Source organism: Symphalangus syndactylus, chromosome 13, assembly GCF_028878055.3.
Source record: "Symphalangus syndactylus isolate Jambi chromosome 13, NHGRI_mSymSyn1-v2.1_pri, whole genome shotgun sequence".
NCBI classification, from domain to species: Eukaryota; Metazoa; Chordata; class Mammalia; order Primates; family Hylobatidae; genus Symphalangus; species Symphalangus syndactylus.
In genome coordinates, this window is record NC_072435.2 from 134,573,626 (window position 1) to 134,594,908 (window position 21,283).

Sequence of the window (21,283 nt, forward strand, 5' to 3'; positions counted from 1 at the left end):
ATGCTAAGCGCTAAGAGGCCTACATTGGGAAAAATAATATCTTCAAATAAAAACTACACAGATGCATTCTGTGAAACTTATTTCTGATCTGTAAATTCAGTTAACAGAGATAAAACATATTTTTGATTGAGCAGTTATGAAACACTCTTTTTGTAGAAAATGCAAGTGGAGATTCGGAGCGCTAAGAGGGTACTAGTGGAAAAAGGAATGTCTTCAATTATAAACTACACAGAATCATTCGGTGAAACTTCCTTCTGATCTGTGCATTCAGCTAACAGAGTTAAACCATACTTTCGATTGAGTAGATCTGAACACACTTTCTGTAGAAAATGCAACTGGACATTTGGAGCGCTAAGAGCGTAGTAGTGGAAAAAGGAATATATTCAAATATAAACTACACAGAAGCATTCTGTGAAACTTCTTTCTGATCTGAGCATTCAGCTAACAGAGTTAAAACATACTTTTGATTGAGCAGTTTTGAAACACTCTGTCTGTAGAAAATGCAACTGGACATTCGTAGCGCTAAGTGGGTAATAGTGGAAAAAAGAATATATTCAAATATAAACTACACAGAAGCATTGTATGAAACTTCTTTCTGTTCTGTGCATTCAACTAAAAGAGTTGAACCTTACTTTTGATTGAGCCGTTCTGAAACACTCTTTCGGTAGAAACTGCAATTGGACATTCTGAGCGCTAAGAGGCCTCTATTGGGAAAAATAATATCTTCAGATAAAAACTACACAGAAGCATTGTTTGAAACTTATTTCTGATATGTTCATTAAGCTAACAGAGTTAAACCATACTTTTGATTGCGCAGTTCTGAACACTCTTTCTGTAGAAAATGCAAGTGGACTTTCGGAGCGCTAAGAGGGTAATAGTGGAAAAAGGAACATATTCAAATATAAACTACACAGTAGCATTCTGTGAAAATTCTTTCTGTTCTGTGCATTCAACTAACAGAGTTGAACCTTACTTTTGATTGAGCCGTTCTGAAACACTCTTTCTGTAGAAACTGCAATTGGACATGCTAAGCGCTAAGAGGCCTTCATTGGGAAAAAGAATATCTTCAAATAAAAACTACACAGATGCATTCTGTGAAACTTATTTCTGATCTGTAAATTCAGTTAACAGAGATAAAACATATTTTTGATTGAGCAGTTATGAAACACTCTTTTTGTAGAAAATGCAAGTGGAGATTCGGAGCGCTAAGAGGGTAATAGTGGAAAAAGGAATGTCTTCAAATATAAACTACACAGAATCATTCGGTGAAACTTCTTTCTGATCTGTGCATTCAGCTAACAGAGTTAAACCATACTTTTGATTGAGCAGATCTGAACACTCTTTCTGTAGAAAATGCAACTGGACATTTGGAGCGCTAAGAGCGTAGTAGTGGAAAAAGGAATATATTCAAATATAAACTACACAGAAGCATTCTGTGAAACTTCTTTCTGATCTGAGCATTCAGCTAACAGAGTTAAACCATACTTTTGATTGAGCAGTTTTGAAACACTCTGTCTGTAGAAAATGCAATTGGACATTCGTAGCGCTAAGTGGGTAATAGTGGAAAAAAGAATATGTTCAAATATAAACTACACAGAAGCATTGTATGAAACTTCTTTCTGTTCTGTGCATTCAACTAACAGAGTTGAACCTTACTTTTGATTGAGCCGTTCTGAAACACTCTTTCTGTAGAAACTGCAATTGGACATTCTGAGCGCTAAGAGGCCTATATTGGGAAAAAGAATGTCTACAAATAAAAACTACACAGAAGAATTGTGTGAAACTTCTTTCTGTTCTGTTTGTTCAACTAAAAGAGTTGAACCTTAGTTTTGATTGAGCCGTTCTGAAACACTCTTTCTGTAGAAAATGCAAGTGGAGATTCGGAGCGCTAAGAGGGTAATAGTGGAAAAAGGAATGTCTCCAAATATAAACTACACAGAATCATTCTGTGAAACTTCTTTCTGATCTGTGCATTCAGCTAACAGAGTTAAACCATACTTTTGATTGAGCAGATCTGAACACTCTTTCTGTAGAAAATGCAACTGGACATTTGGAGCGCTAAGAGAGTAGTAGTGGAAAAAGGAATATATTCAAATATAAACTACACAGAAGCATTCTGTGAAACTTCTTTCTGTTCTGAGCATTCAGCTAACAGAGTTAAACCATACTTTTGATTGAGCAGTTTTGAAACACTCTGTCTGTAGAAAATGCAACTGGACATTCGTAGCGCTAAGTGGGTAATAGTGGAAAAAAGAATATGTTCAAATATAAACTACACAGAAGCATTGTATGAAACTTCTTTCTGTTCTGTGCATTCAACTAACAGAGTTGAACCTTACTTTTGATTGAGCCGTTCTGAAACACTCTTTCTGTAGAAACTGCAATTGGACATTCTGAGCGCTAAGAGGCCTCTATTGGGAAAAATAATATCTTCAAATAAAAACTACACAGAAGCATTGTGTGAAACTTATTTCTGATATGTTCATTAAGCTAACAGAGTTAAACCATACTTTTGATTGCGCAGTTCTGAACACTCTTTCTGTAGAAAATGCAAGTGGACATTCGGAGCGCTAAGAGGGTAATAGTGGAAAAAGGAATATATTCAAATATGAACTACACAGTAGCATTCTGTGAAAATTATTTCTGTTCTGTGCATTCAACTAACAGAGTTGAACCTTACCGTTGATTGAGCCGTTCTGAAACACTCTTTCTGTAGAAACTGCAATTGGACATGCTAAGCGCTAAGAGGCCTACATTGGGAAAAAGAATATCTTCAAATAAAAACTACACAGATGCATTCTGTGAAACTTATTTCTGATCTGTAAATTCAGTTAACAGAGATAAAACATATTTTTGATTGAGCAGTTATGAAACACTCTTTTTGTAGAAAATGCAAGTGGAGATTCAGAGCGCTAAGAGGGTAATAGTGGAAAAAGGAATGTCTTCAAATATAAACTACACAGAATCATTCGGTGAAACTTCTTTCTGATCTGTGCATTCAGCTAACAGAGTTAAACCATACTTTTGATTGAGCAGATCTGAACACTCTTTCTGTAGAAAATGCAACTGGACATTTGGAGCGCTAAGAGCATAGTAGTGGAAAAAGGAATATATTCAAATATAAACTACACAGAAGCATTCTGTGAAACTTCTTTCTGATCTGAGCATTCAGCTAACAGAATTAAACCATACTTTTGATTGAGCAGTTTTGAAACACTCTGTCTTTAGAAAATGCAACTGGACATTCGTAGCGCTAAGTGGGTAATAGTGGAAAAAAGAATATGTTCAAATATAAACTACACAGAAGCATTGTATGAAACTTCTTTCTGTTCTGTGCATTCAACTAACAGAGTTGAACCTTACTTTTGATTGAGCCGTTCTGAAACACTCTTTCTGTAGAAACTGCAATTGGACATTCTGAGCGCTAAGAGGCCTATATTGGGAAAAAGAATGTCTACAAATAAAAACTACACAGAAGAATTGTGTGAAACTTCTTTCTGTTCTGTTTGTTCAACTAAAAGAGTTGAACCTTAGTTTTGATTGAGCCGTTCTGAAACACTCTTTCTGTAGAAAATGCAAGTGGAGATTCGGAGCGCTAAGAGGGTAATAGTGGAAAAAGGAATGTCTCCAAATATAAACTACACAGAATCATTCTGTGAAACTTCTTTCTGATCTGTGCATTCAGCTAACAGAGTTAAACCATACTTTTGATTGAGCAGATCTGAACACTCTTTCTGTAGAAAATGCAACTGGACATTTGGAGCGCTAAGAGCGTAGTAGTGGAAAAAGGAATATATTCAAATATAAACTACACAGAAGCATTCTGTGAAACTTCTTTCTGATCTGAGCATTCAGCTAACAGAGTTAAACCATACTTTTGATTGAGCAGTTTTGAAACACTCTGTCTTTAGAAAATGCAACTGGACATTCGTAGCGCTAAGTGGGTAATAGTGGAAAAAAGAATATGTTCAAATATAAACTACACAGAAGCATTGTATGAAACTTCTTTCTGTTCTGTGCATTCAACTAACAGAGTTGAACCTTACTTTTGATTGAGCCGTTCTGAAACACTCTTTCTGTAGAAACTGCAATTGGACATTCTGAGCGCTAAGAGGCCTATATTGGGAAAAAGAATGTCTACAAATAAAAACTACACAGAAGAATTGTGTGAAACTTCTTTCTGTTCTGTTTGTTCAACTAAAAGAGTTGAACCTTAGTTTTGATTGAGCCGTTCTGAAACACTCTTTCTGTAGAAAATGCAAGTGGAGATTCGGAGCGCTAAGAGGGTAATAGTGGAAAAAGGAATGTCTCCAAATATAAACTACACAGAATCATTCTGTGAAACTTCTTTCTGATCTGTGCATTCAGCTAACAGAGTTAAACCATACTTTTGATTGAGCAGATCTGAACACTCTTTCTGTAGAAAATGCAACTGGACATTTGGAGCGCTAAGAGAGTAGTAGTGGAAAAAGGAATATATTCAAATATAAACTACACAGAAGCATTCTGTGAAACTTCTTTCTGATCTGAGCATTCAGCTAACAGAGTTAAACCATACTTTTGATTGAGCAGTTTTGAAACACTCTGTCTGTAGAAAATGCAACTGGACATTCGTAGCGCTAAGAGGGTAATAGTGGAAAAAAGAATATGTTCAAATATAAACTACACAGAAGCATTGTATGAAACTTCTTTCTGTTCTGTGCATTCAACTAACAGATTTGAACCTTACTTTTGATTGAGCCGTTCTGAAACACTCTTTCTGTAGAAACTGCAATTGGACATTCTGAGCGCTAAGAGGCCTCTATTGGGAAAAATAATATCTTCAAATAAAAACTACACAGAAGCATTGTGTGAAACTTATTTCTGATATGTTCATTAAGCTAACAGAGTTAAACCATACTTTTGATTGCGCAGTTCTGAACACTCTTTCTGTAGAAAATGCAAGTGGACATTCGGAGCGCTAAGAGGGTAATAGTGGAAAAAGGAATATATTCAAATATGAACTACACAGTAGCATTCTGTGAAAATTCTTTCTGTTCTGTGCATTCAACTAACAGAGTTGAACCTTACTTTTGATTGAGCCGTTCTGAAACACTCTTTCTGTAGAAACTGCAATTGGACATGCTAAGCGCTAAGAGGCCTACATTGGGAAAAAGAATATCTTCAAATAAAAACTACACAGATGCATTCTGTGAAACTTATTTCTGATCTGTAAATTCAGTTAACAGAGATAAAACATATTTTTGATTGAGCAGTTATGAAACACTCTTTTTGTAGAAAATGCAAGTGGAGATTCGGAGCGCTAAGAGGGTAATAGTGGAAAAAGGAATGTCTTCAAATATAAACTACACAGAATCATTCGGTGAAACTTCTTTCTGATCTGTGCATTCAGCTAACAGAGTTAAACCATACTTTTGATTGAGCAGATCTGAACACTCTTTCTGTAGAAAATGCAACTGGACATTTGGAGCGCTAAGAGCGTTGTAGTGGAAAAAGGAATATATTCAAATATAAACTACACAGAAGCATTCTGTGAAACTTCTTTCTGATCTGAGCATTCAGCTAACAGAGTTAAACCATACTTTTGATTGAGCAGTTTTGAAACACTCTGTCTGTAGAAAATGCAACTGGACATTCGTAGCGCTAAGTGGGTAATAGTGGAAAAAAGAATATGTTCAAATATAAAATACACAGAAGCATTGTATGAAACTTCTTTCTGTTCTGTGCATTCAACTAACAGAGTTGAACCTTACTTTTGATTGAGCCGTTCTGAAACACTCTTTCTGTAGAAACTGCAATTGGACATGCTAAGCGCTAAGAGGCCTACATTGGGAAAAAGAATATCTTCAAATAAAAACTACACAGATGCATTCTGTGAAACTTATTTCTGATCTGTAAATTCAGTTAACAGAGATAAAACATATTTTTGATTGAGCAGTTATGAAACACTCTTTTTGTAGAAAATGCAAGTGGAGATTCGGAGCGCTAAGAGGGTACTAGTGGAAAAAGGAATGTCTTCAAATATAAACTACACAGAATCATTTGGTGAAACTTCTTTCTGATCTGTGCATTCAGCTAACAGAGTTAAACCATACTTTTGATTGGGCAGATCTGAACACTCTTTCTGTAGAAAATGCAACTGGACATTTGGAGCGCTAAGAGCGTAGTAGTGGAAAAAGGAATATATTCAAATATAAACTACACAGAAGCATTCTGTGAAACTTCTTTCTGATCTGAGCATTCAGCTAACAGAGTTAAACCATACTTTTGATTGAGCAGTTTTGAAACACTCTGTCTGTAGAAAATGCAACTGGACATTCGTAGCGCTAAGTGGGTAATAGTGGAAAAAAGAATATGTTCAAATATAAACTATACAGAAGCATTGTATGAAACTTCTTTCTGTTCTGTGCATACAACTAACGGAGTTGAACCTTACATTTGATTGAGCCGTTCTGAAACACTCTTTCTGTAGAAACTGCAATTGGACATTCTGAGCGCTAAGAGGCCTATATTGGGAAAAAGAATGTCTACAAATAAAAACTACACAGAAGAATTGTGTGAAACTTCTTTCTGTTCTGTTTGTTCAACTAAAAGAGTTGAACCTTAGTTTTGATTGAGCCGTTCTGAAACACTCTTTCTGTAGAAAATGCAAGTGGATATTCGGAGCGCTAAGGGGGTAATAGTGGAAAAAGGAATGTCTCCAAATATAAACTACACAGAATCATTCTGTGAAACTTCCTTCTCATCTGTGCATTCAGCTAACAGAGTTAAACCATACTTTTGATTGAGCAGATCTGAACTCTCTTTCTGTAGAAAATGCAACTGGACATTTGGAGCGCTAAGAGCGTAGTAGTGGAAAAAGGAATATATTCAAATATAAACTACACAGAAGCATTCTGTGAAACTTCTTTCTGATCTGAGCATTCAGCTAACAGAGTTAAACCATACTTTGGATTGAGCAGTTTTGAAACACTCTGTCTGTAGAAAATGCAACTGGACATTCGTAGCGCTAAGTGGGTAATAGTGGAAAAAAGAATATGTTCAAATATAAACTACACAGAAGCATTGTATGAAACTTCTTTCTGTTCTGTGCATTCAACTAACAGAGTTGAACCTTACTTTTGATTGAGCCGTTCTGAAACACTCTTTCTGTAGAAACTGCAATTGGACATTCTGAGCGCTAAGAGGCCTATATTGGGAAAAAGAATGTCTACAAATAAAAAGTACACAGAAGAATTGTGTGAAACTTCTTTCTGTTCTGTTTGTTCAACTAAAAGATTTGTACCTTAGTTTTGATTGAGCCGTTCTGAAACACTCTTTCTGTAGAAAATGCAAGTGGAGATTCGGAGCGCTAAGAGGGTAATAGTGGAAAAAGGAATGTCTCCAAATATAAACTACACAGAATCATTCTGTGAAACTTCTTTCTGATCTGTGCATTCAGCTAACAGTGTTAAACCATACTTTTGATTGAGCAGATCTGAACACTCTTTCTGTAGAAAATGCAACTGGACATTTGGAGCACTAAGAGAGTAGTAGTGGAAAAAGGAATATATTCAAATATAAACTACACAGAAGCATTCTGTGAAACATCTTTCTGATCTGAGCATTTAGCTAACAGAGTTAAACCATACTTTTGATTGAGCAGTTTTGAAACACTCTGTCTGTAGAAAATGCAAGTGGACATTCGGAGCGCTAAGTGGGTTATAGTGGAAAAAAGAATATGTTCAAATATAAACTACACAGAAGCATTGTATGAAACTTCTTTCTGTTCTGTGCATTCAACTAACAGAGTTGAACCTTACTTTTGATTGAGCCGTTCTGAAACACTCTTTCTGTAGAAACTGCAATTGGACATGCTAAGCGCTAAGAGGCCTACATTGGGAAAAAGAATATCTTCAAATAAAAACTACACAGATGCATTCTGTGAAACTTATTTCTGATCTGTAAATTCAGTTAACAGAGATAAAACATATTTTTGATTGAGCAGTTATGAAACACTCTTTTTGTAGAAAATGCAAGTGGAGATTCGGAGCGCTAAGAGGGTACTAGTGGAAAAATAAATGTCTTCAAATATAAACTACACAGAATCATTCGGTGAAACTTCTTTCTGATCTGTGCATTCAGCTAACAGAGTTAAACCATACTTTTGATTGGGCAGATCTGAACACTCTTTCTGTAGAAAATGCAACTGGACATTTTTAGCGCTAAGAGTGTAGTAGTGGAAAAAGGAATATATTCAAATATAAACTACACAGAAGCATTCTGTGAAACTTCTTTCTGATCTGAGCATTCAGCTAACAGAGTTAAACCATACTTTTGATTGAGCAGTTTTGAAACACTCTGTCTGTAGGAAATGCAACTGGACATTCGTAGCGCTAAGTGGGAAATAGTGGAAAAAAAATATGTTCAAATATAAACTATACAGAAGCACTGTATGAAACTTCTTTCTGTTCTGTGCATTCAACTAACAGAGTTGAACCTTACTTTTGATTGAGCCGTTCTGAAACACTCTTTCTGTAGAAACTGCAATTGGACATTCTGAGCGCAAAGAGGCCTATATTGGGAAAAAGAATGTCTACAAATAAAAACTACACAGAAGAATTGTGTGAAACTTCTTTCTGTTCTGTTTGTTCAACTAAAAGAGTTGAACCTTAGTTTTGATTGAGCCGTTCTGAAACACTCTTTCTGTAGAAAATGCAAGTGGATATTCGGAGCGCTAAGGGGGTAATAGTGGAAAAAGGAATGTCTCCAAATATAAACTACACAGAATCATTTGGTGAAACTTCTTTCTGATCTGTGCATTCAGCTAACAGAGTTAAACCATACTTTTGATTGGGCAGATCTGAACACTCTTTCTGTAGAAAATGCAACTGGACATTTGGAGCGCTAAGAGCGTAGTAGTGGAGAAAGGAATATATTCAAATATAAACTACACAGAAGCATTCTGTGAAACTTCTTTCTGATCTGAGCATTCAGCTAACAGAGTTAAACCATACTTTTGATTGAGCAGTTTTGAAACACTCTGTCTGTAGAAAATGCAACTGGACATTCGTAGCGCTAAGTGGGTAATAGTGGAAAAAAGAATATGTTCAAATATAAACTATACAGAAGCATTGTATGAAACTTCTTTCTGTTCTGTGCATACAACTAACAGAGTTGAACCTTACATTTGATTGAGCCGTTCTGAAACACTCTTTCTGTAGAAACTGCAATTGGACATTCTGAGCGCAAAGAGGCCTATATTGGGAAAAAGAATGTCTACAAATAAAAACTACACAGAAGAATTGTGTGAAACTTCTTTCTGTTCTGTTTGTTCAACTAAAAGAGTTGAACCTTAGTTTTGATTGAGCCGTTCTGAAACACTCTTTCTGTAGAAAATGCAAGTGGATATTCGGAGCGCTAAGGGGGTAATAGTGGAAAAAGGAATGTCTCCAAATATAAACTACACAGAATCATTCTGTGAAACTTCCTTCTCATCTGTGCATTCAGCTAACAGAGTTAAACCATACTTTTGATTGAGCAGATCTGAACACTCTTTCTGTAGAAAATGCAACTGGACATTTGGAGCGCTAAGAGAGTAGTAGTTGAAAAAGGAATATATTCAAATATAAACTACACAGAAGCATTCTGTGAAACTTCTTTCTGATCTGAGCATTCAGCTAACAGAGTTAAACCATACTTTTGATTGAGCAGTTTTGAAACACTCTGTCTGTAGAAAATGCAACTGGACATTCGTAGCGCTAAGTGGGTAATAGTGGAAAAAAGAATATGTTCAAATATAAACTACACAGAAGCATTGTATGAAACTACTTTCTGTTCTGTGCATTCAACTAACAGAGTTGAACCTTACTTTTGATTGAGCCGTTCTGAAACACTCTTTCTGTAGAAACTGCAATTGGACATTCTGAGCGCTAAGAGGCCTATATTGGGAAAAAGAATGTCTACAAATAAAAAGTACACAGAAGAATTGTGTGAAACTTCTTTCTGTTCTGTTTGTTCAACTAAAAGATTTGAACCTTAGTTTTGATTGAGCCGTTCTGAAACACTCTTTCTGTAGAAAATGCAAGTGGAGATTCGGAGCGCTAAGAGGGTAATAGTGGAAAAAGGAATGTCTCCAAATATAAACTACACAGAATCATTCTGTGAAACTTCTTTCTGATCTGTGCATTCAGCATACAGAGTTAAACCATACTTTTGATTGAGCAGATCTGAACACTCTTTCTGTAGAAAATGCAACTGGACATTTGGAGCGCTAAGAGAGTAGTAGTGGAAAAAGGAATATATTCAAATATAAACTACACAGAAGCATTCTGTGAAACATCTTTCTGATCTGAGCATTTAGCTAACAGAGTTAAACCATACTTTTGATTGAGCAGTTTTGAAACACTCTGTCTTTAGAAAATGCAAGTGGACATTCGGAGCGCTAAGTGGGAAATAGTGGAAAAAAGAATATGTTCAAATATAAACTACACAGAAGCATTGTATGAAACTTCTTTCTGTTCTGTGCATTCAACTAACAGAGTTGAACCTTACTTTTGATTGAGCCGTTTTGAAACACTCTTTCTGTAGAAACTGCAATTGGACATGCTAAGCGCTAAGAGGCCTACATTGGGAAAAAGAATATCTTCAAATAAAAACTACACAGATGCATTCTGTGAAACTTATTTCTGATCTGTAAATTCAGTTAACAGAGATAAAACATATTTTTGATTGAGCAGTTATGAAACACTCTTTTTGTAGAAAATGCAAGTGGAGATTCGGAGCGCTAAGAGGGTACTAGTGGAAAAAGGAATGTCTTCAAATATAAACTACACAGAATCATTCGGTGAAACTTCTTTCTGATCTGTGCATTCAGCTAACAGAGTTAAACCATACTTTTGATTGGGCAGATCTGAACACTCTTTCTGTAGAAAATGCAACTGGACATTTGGAGCGCTAAGAGTGTAGTAGTGGAAAAAGGAATATATTCAAATATAAACTACACAGAAGCATTCTGTGAAACTTCTTTCTGATCTGAGCATTCAGCTAACAGAGTTAAACCATACTTTTGATTGAGCAGTTTTGAAACACTCTGTCTGTAGGAAATGCAACTGGACATTCGTAGCGCTAAGTGGGTAATAGTGGAAAAAAGAATATGTTCAAATATAAACTATACAGAAGCACTGTATGAAACTTCTTTCTGTTCTGTGCATTCAACTAACAGAGTTGAACCTTACTTTTGATTGAGCCGTTCTGAAACACTCTTTCTGTAGAAACTGCAATTGGACATTCTGAGCGCAAAGAGGCCTATATTGGGAAAAAGAATGTCTACAAATAAAAACTACACAGAAGAATTGTGTGAAACTTCTTTCTGTTCTGTTTGTTCAACTAAAAGAGTTGAACCTTAGTTTTGATTGAGCTGTTCTGAAACACTCTTTCTGTAGAAAATGCAAGTGGAGATTCGGAGCGCTAAGGGGGTAATAGTGGAAAAAGGAATGTCTCCAAATATAAACTACACAGAATCATTCTGTGAAACTTCCTTCCGATCTGTGCATTCAGCTAACAGAGTTAAACCATAATTTTGATTGAGCAGATCTGAACACTCTTTCTGTAGAAAATGCAACTGGACATTTGGAGCGCTAAGAGCGTAGTAGTGGAAAAAGGAATATATTCAAATATAAACTACACAGAAGCATTCTGTGAAACTTCTTTCTGATCTGAGCATTCAGCTAACAGAGTTAAACCATACTTTGGATTGAGCAGTTTTGAAACACTCTGTCTGTAGAAAATGCAACTGGACATTCGTAGCGCTAAGTGGGTAATAGTGGAAAAAAGAATATGTTCAAATATAAACTAGACAGAAGCATTGTATGAAACTTCTTTCTGTTCTGTGCATTCAACTAACAGAGTTGAACCTTACTTTTGATTGAGCCGTTCTGAAACACTCTTTCTGTAGAAACTGCAATTGGACATTCTGAGCGCTAAGAGGCCTATATTGGGAAAAAGAATGTCTACAAATAAAAAGGACACAGAAGAATTGTGTGAAACTTCTTTCTGTTCTGTTTGTTCAACTAAAAGATTTGAACCTTAGTTTTGATTGAGCCGTTCTGAAACACTCTTTCTGTAGAAAATGCAAGTGTAGATTCGAAGCGCTAAGTGGGTAATAGTGGAAAAAGGAATGTCTCCAAATATAAACTACACAGAATCATTCTGTGAAACTTCTTTCTGATCTGTGCATTCAGCTAACAGAGTTAAACCATACTTTTGATTGAGCAGATCTGAACACTCTTTCTGTAGAAAATGCAACTGGACATTTGGAGCGCTAAGAGAGTAGTAGTGGAAAAAGGAATATATTCAAATATAAACTACACAGAAGCATTCTGTGAAACTTCTTTCTGATCTGAGCATTTAGCTAACAGAGTTAAACCATACTTTTGATTGAGCAGTTTTGAAACACTCTGTCTGTAGAAAATGCAAGTGTACATTCGGAGCGCTAAGTGGGTAATAATGGAAAAAAGAATATGTTCAAATATAAACTACACAGAAGCATTGTATGAAACTTCTTTCTGTTCTGTGCATTCAACTAACAGAGTTGAACCTTACTTTTGATTGAGCCGTTCTGAAACACTCTTTCTGTAGAAACTGCAATTGGACATGCTAAGCGCTAAGAGGCCTACATTGGGAAAAAGAATATCTTCAAATAAAAACTACACAGATGCATTCTGTGAAACTTATTTCTGATCTGTAAATTCAGTTAACAGAGATAAAACATATTTTTGATTGAGCAGTTATGAAACACTCTTTTTGTAGAAAATGCAAGTGGAGATTCGGAGCGCTAAGAGGGTACTAGTGGAAAAAGGAATGTCTTCAAATATAAACTACACAGAATCATTTGGTGAAACTTCTTTCTGATCTGTGCATTCAGCTAACAGAGTTAAACCATACTTTTGATTGGGCAGATCTGAACACTCTTTCTGTAGAAAATGCAACTGGACATTTGGAGCGCTAAGAGCGTAGTAGTGGAAAAAGGAATATATTCAAATATAAACTACACAGAAGCATTCTGTGAAACTTCTTTCTGATCTGAGCATTCAGCTAACAGAGTTAAACCATACTTTTGATTGAGCAGTTTTGAAACACTCTGTCTGTAGAAAATGCAACTGGACATTCGTAGCGCTAAGTGGGTAATAGTGGAAAAAAGAATATGTCCAAATATAAACTATACAGAACCATTGTATGAAACTCCTTTCTCTTCTGTGCATTCAACTAACAGAGTTGAACCTTACTTTTGATTGAGCCGTTCTGAAACACTCTTTCTGTAGAAACTGCAATTGGACATTCTGAGCGCTAAGAGGCCTATATTGGGAAAAAGAATGTCTACAAATAAAAAGTACACAGAAGAATTGTGTGAAACTACTTTCTGTTCTGTTTGTTCAACTAAAAGATTTGAACCTTAGTTTTGATTGAGCCGTTCTGAAACACTCTTTCTGTAGAAAATGCAAGTGGAGATTCGGAGCGCTAAGAGGGTAATAGTGGAAAAAGGAATGTCTCCAAATATAAACTACACAGAATCATTCTGTGAAACTTCTTTCTGATCTGTGCATTCAGCTAACAGAGTTAAACCATACTTTTGATTGAGCAGATCTGAACACTCTTTCTGTAGAAAATGCAACTGGACATTTGGAGCGCTAAGAGAGTAGTAGTGGAAAAAGGAATATATTCAAATATAAACTACACAGAAGCATTCTGTGAAACATCTTTCTGATCTGAGCATTTAGCTAACAGAGTTAAACCATACTTTTGATTGAGCAGTTTTGAAACACTCTGTCTTTAGAAAATGCAAGTGGACATTTGGAGCGCTAAGTGGGTAATAGTGGAAAAAAGAATATGTTCAAATATAAACTACACAGAAGCATTGTATGAAACTTCTTTCTGTTCTGTGCATTCAACTAACAGAGTTGAACCTTACTTTTGATTGAGCCGTTCTGAAACACTCTTTCTGTAGAAACTGCAATTGGACATGCTAAGCGCTAAGAGGCCTACATTGGGAAAAAGAATATCTTCAAATAAAAACTACACAGATGCATTCTGTGAAACTTATTTCTGATCTGTAAATTCAGTTAACAGAGATAAAACATATTTTTGATTGAGCAGTTATGAAACACTCTTTTTGTAGAAAATGCAAGTGGAGATTCGGAGCGCTAAGAGGGTACTAGTGGAAAAAGGAATGTCTTCAAATATAAACTACACAGAATCATTCGGTGAAACTTCTTTCTGATCTGTGCATTCAGCTAACAGAGTTAAACCATACTTTTGATTGGGCAGATCTGAACACTCTTTCTGTAGAAAATGCAACTGGACATTTGGAGCGCTAAGAGTGTAGTAGTGGAAAAAGGAATATATTCAAATATAAACTACACAGAAGCATTCTGTGAAACTTCTTTCTGATCTGAGCATTCAGCTAACAGAGTTAAACCATACTTTTGATTGAGCAGTTTTGAAACACTCTGTCTGTAGGAAATGCAACTGGACATTCGTAGCGCTAAGTGGGTAATAGTGGAAAAAAGAATATGTTCAAATATAAACTATACAGAAGCACTGTATGAAACTTCTTTCTGTTCTGTGCATTCAACTAACAGAGTTGAACCTTACTTTTGATTGAGCCGTTCTGAAACACTCTTTCTGTAGAAACTGCAATTGGACATTCTGAGCGCAAAGAGGCCTATATTGGGAAAAAGAATGTCTACAAATAAAAACTACACAGAAGAATTGTGTGAAACTTCTTTCTGTTCTGTTTGTTCAACTAAAAGAGTTGAACCTTAGTTTTGATTGAGCCGTTCTGAAACACTATTTCTGTAGAAAATGCAAGTGGAGATTCGGAGCGCTAAGGGGGTAATAGTGGAAAAAGGAATGTCTCCAAATATAAACTACACAGAATCATTCTGTGAAACTTCCTTCTGATCTGTGCATTCAGCTAACAGAGTTAAACCATACTTTTGATTGAGCAGATCTGAACACTCTTTCTGTAGAAAATGCAACTGGACATTTGGAGCGCTAAGAGCGTAGTAGTGGAAAATGGAATATATTCAAATATAAACTACACAGAAGCATTCTGTGAAACTTCTTTCTGATCTGAGCATTCAGCTAACAGAGTTAAACCATACTTTTGATTGAGCAGTTTTGAAACACTCTGTCTGTAGAAAATGCAACTGGACATTCGTAGCGCTAAGTGGGTAATAGTGGAAAAAAGAATATGTTCAAATATAAACTACACAGAAGCATTGTATGAAACTTCTTTCTGTTCTGTGCATTCAACTAACAGAGTTGAACCTTACTTATGATTGAGCCGTTCTGAAACACTCTTTCTGTAGAAACTGCAATTGGACATTCTGAGCGCTAAGAGGCCTATATTGGGAAAAAGAATGTCTACAAATAAAAAGTACACAGAAGAATTGTGTGAAACTTCTTTCTGTTCTGTTTGTTCAACTAAAAGATTTGAACCTTAGTTTTGATTGAGCCGTTCTGAAACACTCTTTCTGTAGAAAATGCAAGTGTAGATTCGAAGCGCTAAGAGGGTAATAGTGGAAAAAGGAATGTCTCCAAATATAAACTACACAGAATCATTCTGTGAAACTTCTTTCTGATCTGTGCATTCAGCTAACAGAGTTAAACCATACTTTTGATTGAGCAGATCTGAACACTCTTTCTGTAGAAAATGCAACTGGACATTTGGAGCGCTAAGAGAGTAGTAGTGGAAAAAGGAATATATTCAAATATAAACTACACAGAAGCATTCTGTGAAACTTCTTTCTGATCTGAGCATTTAGCTAACAGAGTTAAACCATACTTTTGATTGAGCAGTTTTGAAACACTCTGTCTGTAGAAAATGCAAGTGTACATTCGGAGCGCTAAGTGGGTAATAATGGAAAAAAGAATATGTTCAAATATAAACTACACAGAAGCATTGTATGAAACTTCTTTCTGTTCTGTGCATTCAACTAACAGAGTTGAACCTTACTTTTGATTGAGCCGTTCTGAAACACTCTTTCTGTAGAAACTGCAATTGGACATGCTAAGCGCTAAGAGGCCTACATTGGGAAAAAGAATATCTTCAAATAAAAACTACACAGATGCATTCTGTGAAACTTATTTCTGATCTGTAAATTCAGTTAACAGAGATAAAACATATTTTTGATTGAGCAGTTATGAAACACTCTTTTTGTAGAAAATGCAAGTGGAGATTCGGAGCGCTAAGAGGGTACTAGTGGAAAAAGGAATGTCTTCAAATATAAACTACACAGAATCATTTGGTGAAACTTCTTTCTGATCTGTGCATTCAGCTAACAGAGTTAAACCATACTTTTGATTGGGCAGATCTGAACACTCTTTCTGTAGAAAATGCAACTGGACATTTGGAGCGCTAAGAGCGTAGTAGTGGAAAAAGGAATATATTCAAATATAAACTACACAGAAGCATTCTGTGAAACTTCTTTCTGTTCTGAGCATTCAGCTAACAGAGTTAAACCATACTTTTGATTGAGCAGTTTTGAAACACTCTGTCTGTAGAAAATGCAACTGGACATTCGTAGCGCTAAGTGGGTAATAGTGGAAAAAAGAATATGTCCAAATATAAACTATACAGAACCATTGTATGAAACTCCTTTCTCTTCTGTGCATTCAACTAACAGAGTTGAACCTTACTTTTGATTGAGCCGTTCTGAAACACTCTTTCTGTAGAAACTGCAATTGGACATTCTGAGCGCAAACTGGCCTATATTGGGAAAAAGAATGTCTACAAATAAAAACTACACAGAAGAATTGTGTGAAACTTCTTTCTGTTCTGTTTGTTCAACTAAAAGAGTTGAACCTTAGTTTTGATTGAGCCGTTCTGAAACACTCTTTCTGTAGAAAATGCAAGTGGAGATTCGGAGCGCTAAGGGGGTAATAGTGGAAAAAGGAATGTCTCCAAATATAAACTACACAGAATCATTCTGTGAAACTTCCTTCTGATCTGTGCATTCAGCTAACAGAGTTAAACCATACTTTTGATTGAGCAGATCTGAACACTCTTTCTGTATAAAATGCAACTGGACATTTGGAGCGCTAAGAGCGTAGTAGTGGAAAAAGGAATATATTCAAATATAAACTACACAGAAGCATTCTGTGAAACTTCTTTCTGATCTGAGCATTCAGCTAACAGAGTTAAACCATACTTTTGATTGAGCAGTTTTGAAACACTCTGTCTGTAGAAAATGCAACTGGACATTCGTAGCGCTAAGTGGGTAATAGTGGAAAAAAGAATATGTTCAAATATAAACTACACAGAAGCATTGTATGAAACTTCTTTCTGTTCTGTGCATTCAACTAACAGAGTTGAACCTTACTTTTGATTGAGCCGTTCTGAAACACTCTTTCTGTAGAAACTGCAATTGGACATTCTGAGCGCTAGGAGGCCTATATTGGGAAAAAGAATGTCTACAAATAAAAACTACACAGAAGAATTGTGTGAAACTTCTTTCTGTTCTGTTTGTTCAACTAAAAGAGTTGAACCTTAGTTTTGATTGAGCCGTTCTGAAACACTCTTTCTGTAGAAAATGCAAGTGGAGATTCGGAGCGCTAAGAGGGTAATAGTGGAAAAAGGAATGTCTCCAAATATAAACTACACAGAATCATTCTGTGAAACTTCTTTCTGATCTGTGCATTCAGCTAACAGAGTTAAACCATACTTTTGATTGAGCAGATCTGAACACTCTTTCTGTAGAAAATGCAACTGGACATTTGGAGCGCTAAGAGAGTAGTAGTGGAAAAAGGAATATATTCAAATATAAACTACACAGAAGCATTCTGTGAAACTTCTTTCTGATCTGAGCATTCAGCTAACAGAGTTAAACCATACTTTTGATTGAGCAGTTTTGAAACACTCTGTCTGTAGAAAATGCAACTGGACATTCGTAGCGCTAAGAGGGTAATAGTGGAAAAAAGAATATGTTCAAATATAAACTACACAGAAGCATTGTATGAAACTTCTTTCTGTTCTGTGCATTCAACTAACAGATTTGAACCTTACTTTTGATTGAGCCGTTCTGAAACACTCTTTCTGTAGAAACTGCAATTGGACATTCTGAGCGCTAAGAGGCCTCTATTGGGAAAAATAATATCTTCAAATAAAAACTACACAGAAGCATTGTGTGAAACTTATTTCTGATATGTTCATTAAGCTAACAGAGTTAAACCATACTTTTGATTGCGCAGTTCTGAACACTCTTTCTGTAGAAAATGCAAGTGGACATTCGGAGCGCTAAGAGGGTAATAGTGGAAAAAGGAATATATTCAAATATGAACTACACAGTAGCATTCTGTGAAAATTCTTTCTGTTCTGTGCATTCAACTAACAGAGTTGAACCTTACTTTTGATTGAGCCGTTCTGAAACACTCTTTCTGTAGAAACTGCAATTGGACATGCTAAGCGCTAAGAGGCCTACATTGGGAAAAAGAATATCTTCAAATAAAAACTACACAGATGCATTCTGTGAAACTTATTTCTGATCTGTAAATTCAGTTAACAGAGATAAAACATATTTTTGATTGAGCAGTTATGAAACACTCTTTTTGTAGAAAACGCAAGTGGAGATTCGGAGCGCTAAGAGGGTAAGAGTGGAAAAAGGAATGTCTTCAAATATAAACTACACAGAATCATTCGGTGAAACTTCTTTCTGATCTGTGCATTCAGCTAACAGAGTTAAACCATACTTTTGATTGAGCAGATCTGAACACTCTTTCTGTAGAAAATGCAACTGGACATTTGGAGCGCTAAGAGCGTTGTAGTGGAAAAAGGAATATATTCAAATATAAACTACACAGAAGCATTCTGTGAAACTTCTTTCTGATCTGAGCATTCAGCTAACAGAGTTAAACCATACTTTTGATTGAGCAGTTTTGAAACACTCTGTCTGTAGAAAATGCAACTGGACATTCGTAGCGCTAAGTGGGTAATAGTGGAAAAAAGAATATGTTCAAATATAAACTACACAGAAGCATTGTATGAAACTTCTTTCTGTTCTGTGCATTCAACTAACAGAGTTGAACCTTACTTTTGATTGAGCCGTTCTGAAACACTCTTTCTGTAGAAACTGCAATTGGACATGCTAAGCGCTAAGAGGCCTACATTGGGAAAAAGAATATCTTCAAATAAAAACTACACAGATGCATTCTGTGAAACTTATTTCTGATCTGTAAATTCAGTTAACAGAGATAAAACATATTTTTGATTGAGCAGTTATGAAACACTCTTTTTGTAGAAAATGCAAGTGGAGATTCGGAGCGCTAAGAGGTTACTAGTGGAAAAAGGAATGTCTTCAAATATAAACTACACAGAATCATTTGGTGAAACTTCTTTCTGATCTGTGCATTCAGCTAACAGAGTTAAACCATACTTTTGATTGGGCAGATCTGAACACTCTTTCTGTAGAAAATGCAACTGGACATTTGGAGCGCTAAGAGCGTAGTAGTGGAAAAAGGAATATATTCAAATATAAACTACACAGAAGCATTCTGTGAAACTTCTTTCTGATCTGAGCATTCAGCTAACAGAGTTAAACCATACTTTTGATTGAGCAGTTTTGAAACACTCTGTCTGTAGAAAATGCAACTGGACATTCGTAGCGCTAAGTGGGTAATAGTGGAAAAAAGAATATGTTCAAATATAAAATATACAGAAGCATTGTATGAAACTACTTTCTGTTCTGTGCATTCAACTAACAGAGTTGAACCTTACTTTTGATTGAGCCGTTCTGAAACACTCTTTCTGTAGAAACTGCAATTGGACATTCTGAGCGCTAAGAGGCCTATATTGGGAAAAAGAATGTCTACAAATAAAAACTACACAGAAGAATTGTGTGAAACTTCTTTCTGTTCTGTTTGTTCAACTAAAAGAGTTGAACCTTAGTTTTGATTGAGCCGTTCTGAAACACTCTTTCTGTAGAAAATGCAAGTGGAGATTCGGAGCGCTAAGAGGGTAATAGTGGAAAAAGGAATGTCTCCAAATATAAACTACACAGAATCATTCTGTGAAACTTCTTTCTGATCTGTGCATTCAGCTAACAGAGTTAAACCATACTTTTGATTGAGCAGATCTGAACACTCTTTCTGTAGAAAATGCAACTGGACATTTGGAGCGCTAAGAGAGTAGTAGTGGAAAAAGGAATATATTCAAATATAAACTACACAGAAGCATTCTGTGAAACTTCTTTCTGATCTGAGCATTCAGCTAACAGAGTTAAACCATACTTTTGATTGAGCAGTTTTGAAACACTCTGTCTGTAGAAAATGCAACTGGACATTCGTAGCGCTAAGAGGGTAATAGTGGAAAAAAGAATATGTTCAAATATAAACTACACAGAAGCATTGTATGAAACTTCTTTCTGTTCTGTGCATTCAACTAACAGATTTGAACCTTACTTTTGATTGAGCCGTTCTGAAACACTCTTTCTGTAGAAACTGCAATTGGACATTCTGAGCGCTAAGAGGCCTCTATTGGGAAAAATAATATCTTCAAATAAAAACTACACAGAAGCATTGTGTGAAACTTATTTCTGATATGTTCATTAAGCTAACAGAGTTAAACCATACTTTTGATTGCGCAGTTCTGAACACTCTTTCTGTAGAAAATGCAAGTGGACATTCGGAGCGCTAAGAGGGTAATAGTGGAAAAAGGAATATATTCAAATATGAACTACACAGTAGCATTCTGTGAAAATTCTTTCTGTTCTGTGCATTCAACTAACAGAGTTGAACCTTACTTTTGATTGAGCCGTTCTGAAACACTCTTTCTGTAGAAACTGCAATTGGACATGCTAAGCGCTAAGAGGCCTACATTGGGAAAAAGAATATCTTCAAATAAAAACTACACAGATGCATTCTGTGAAACTTATTTCTGATCTGTAAATTCAGTTAACAGAGATAAAACATATTTTTGATTGAGCAGTTATGAAACACTCTTTTTGTAGAAAACGCAAGTGGAGATTCGGAGCGCTAAGAGGGTAAGAGTGGAAAAAGGAATGTCTTCAAATATAAACTACACAGAATCATTCGGTGAAACTTCTTTCTGATCTGTGCATTCAGCTAACAGAGTTAAACCATACTTTTGATTGAGCAGATCTGAACACTCTTTCTGTAGAAAATGCAACTGGACATTTGGAGCGCTAAGAGCGTTGTAGTGGAAAAAGGAATATATTCAAATATAAACTACACAGAAGCATTCTGTGAAACTTCTTTCTGATCTGAGCATTCAGCTAACAGAGTTAAA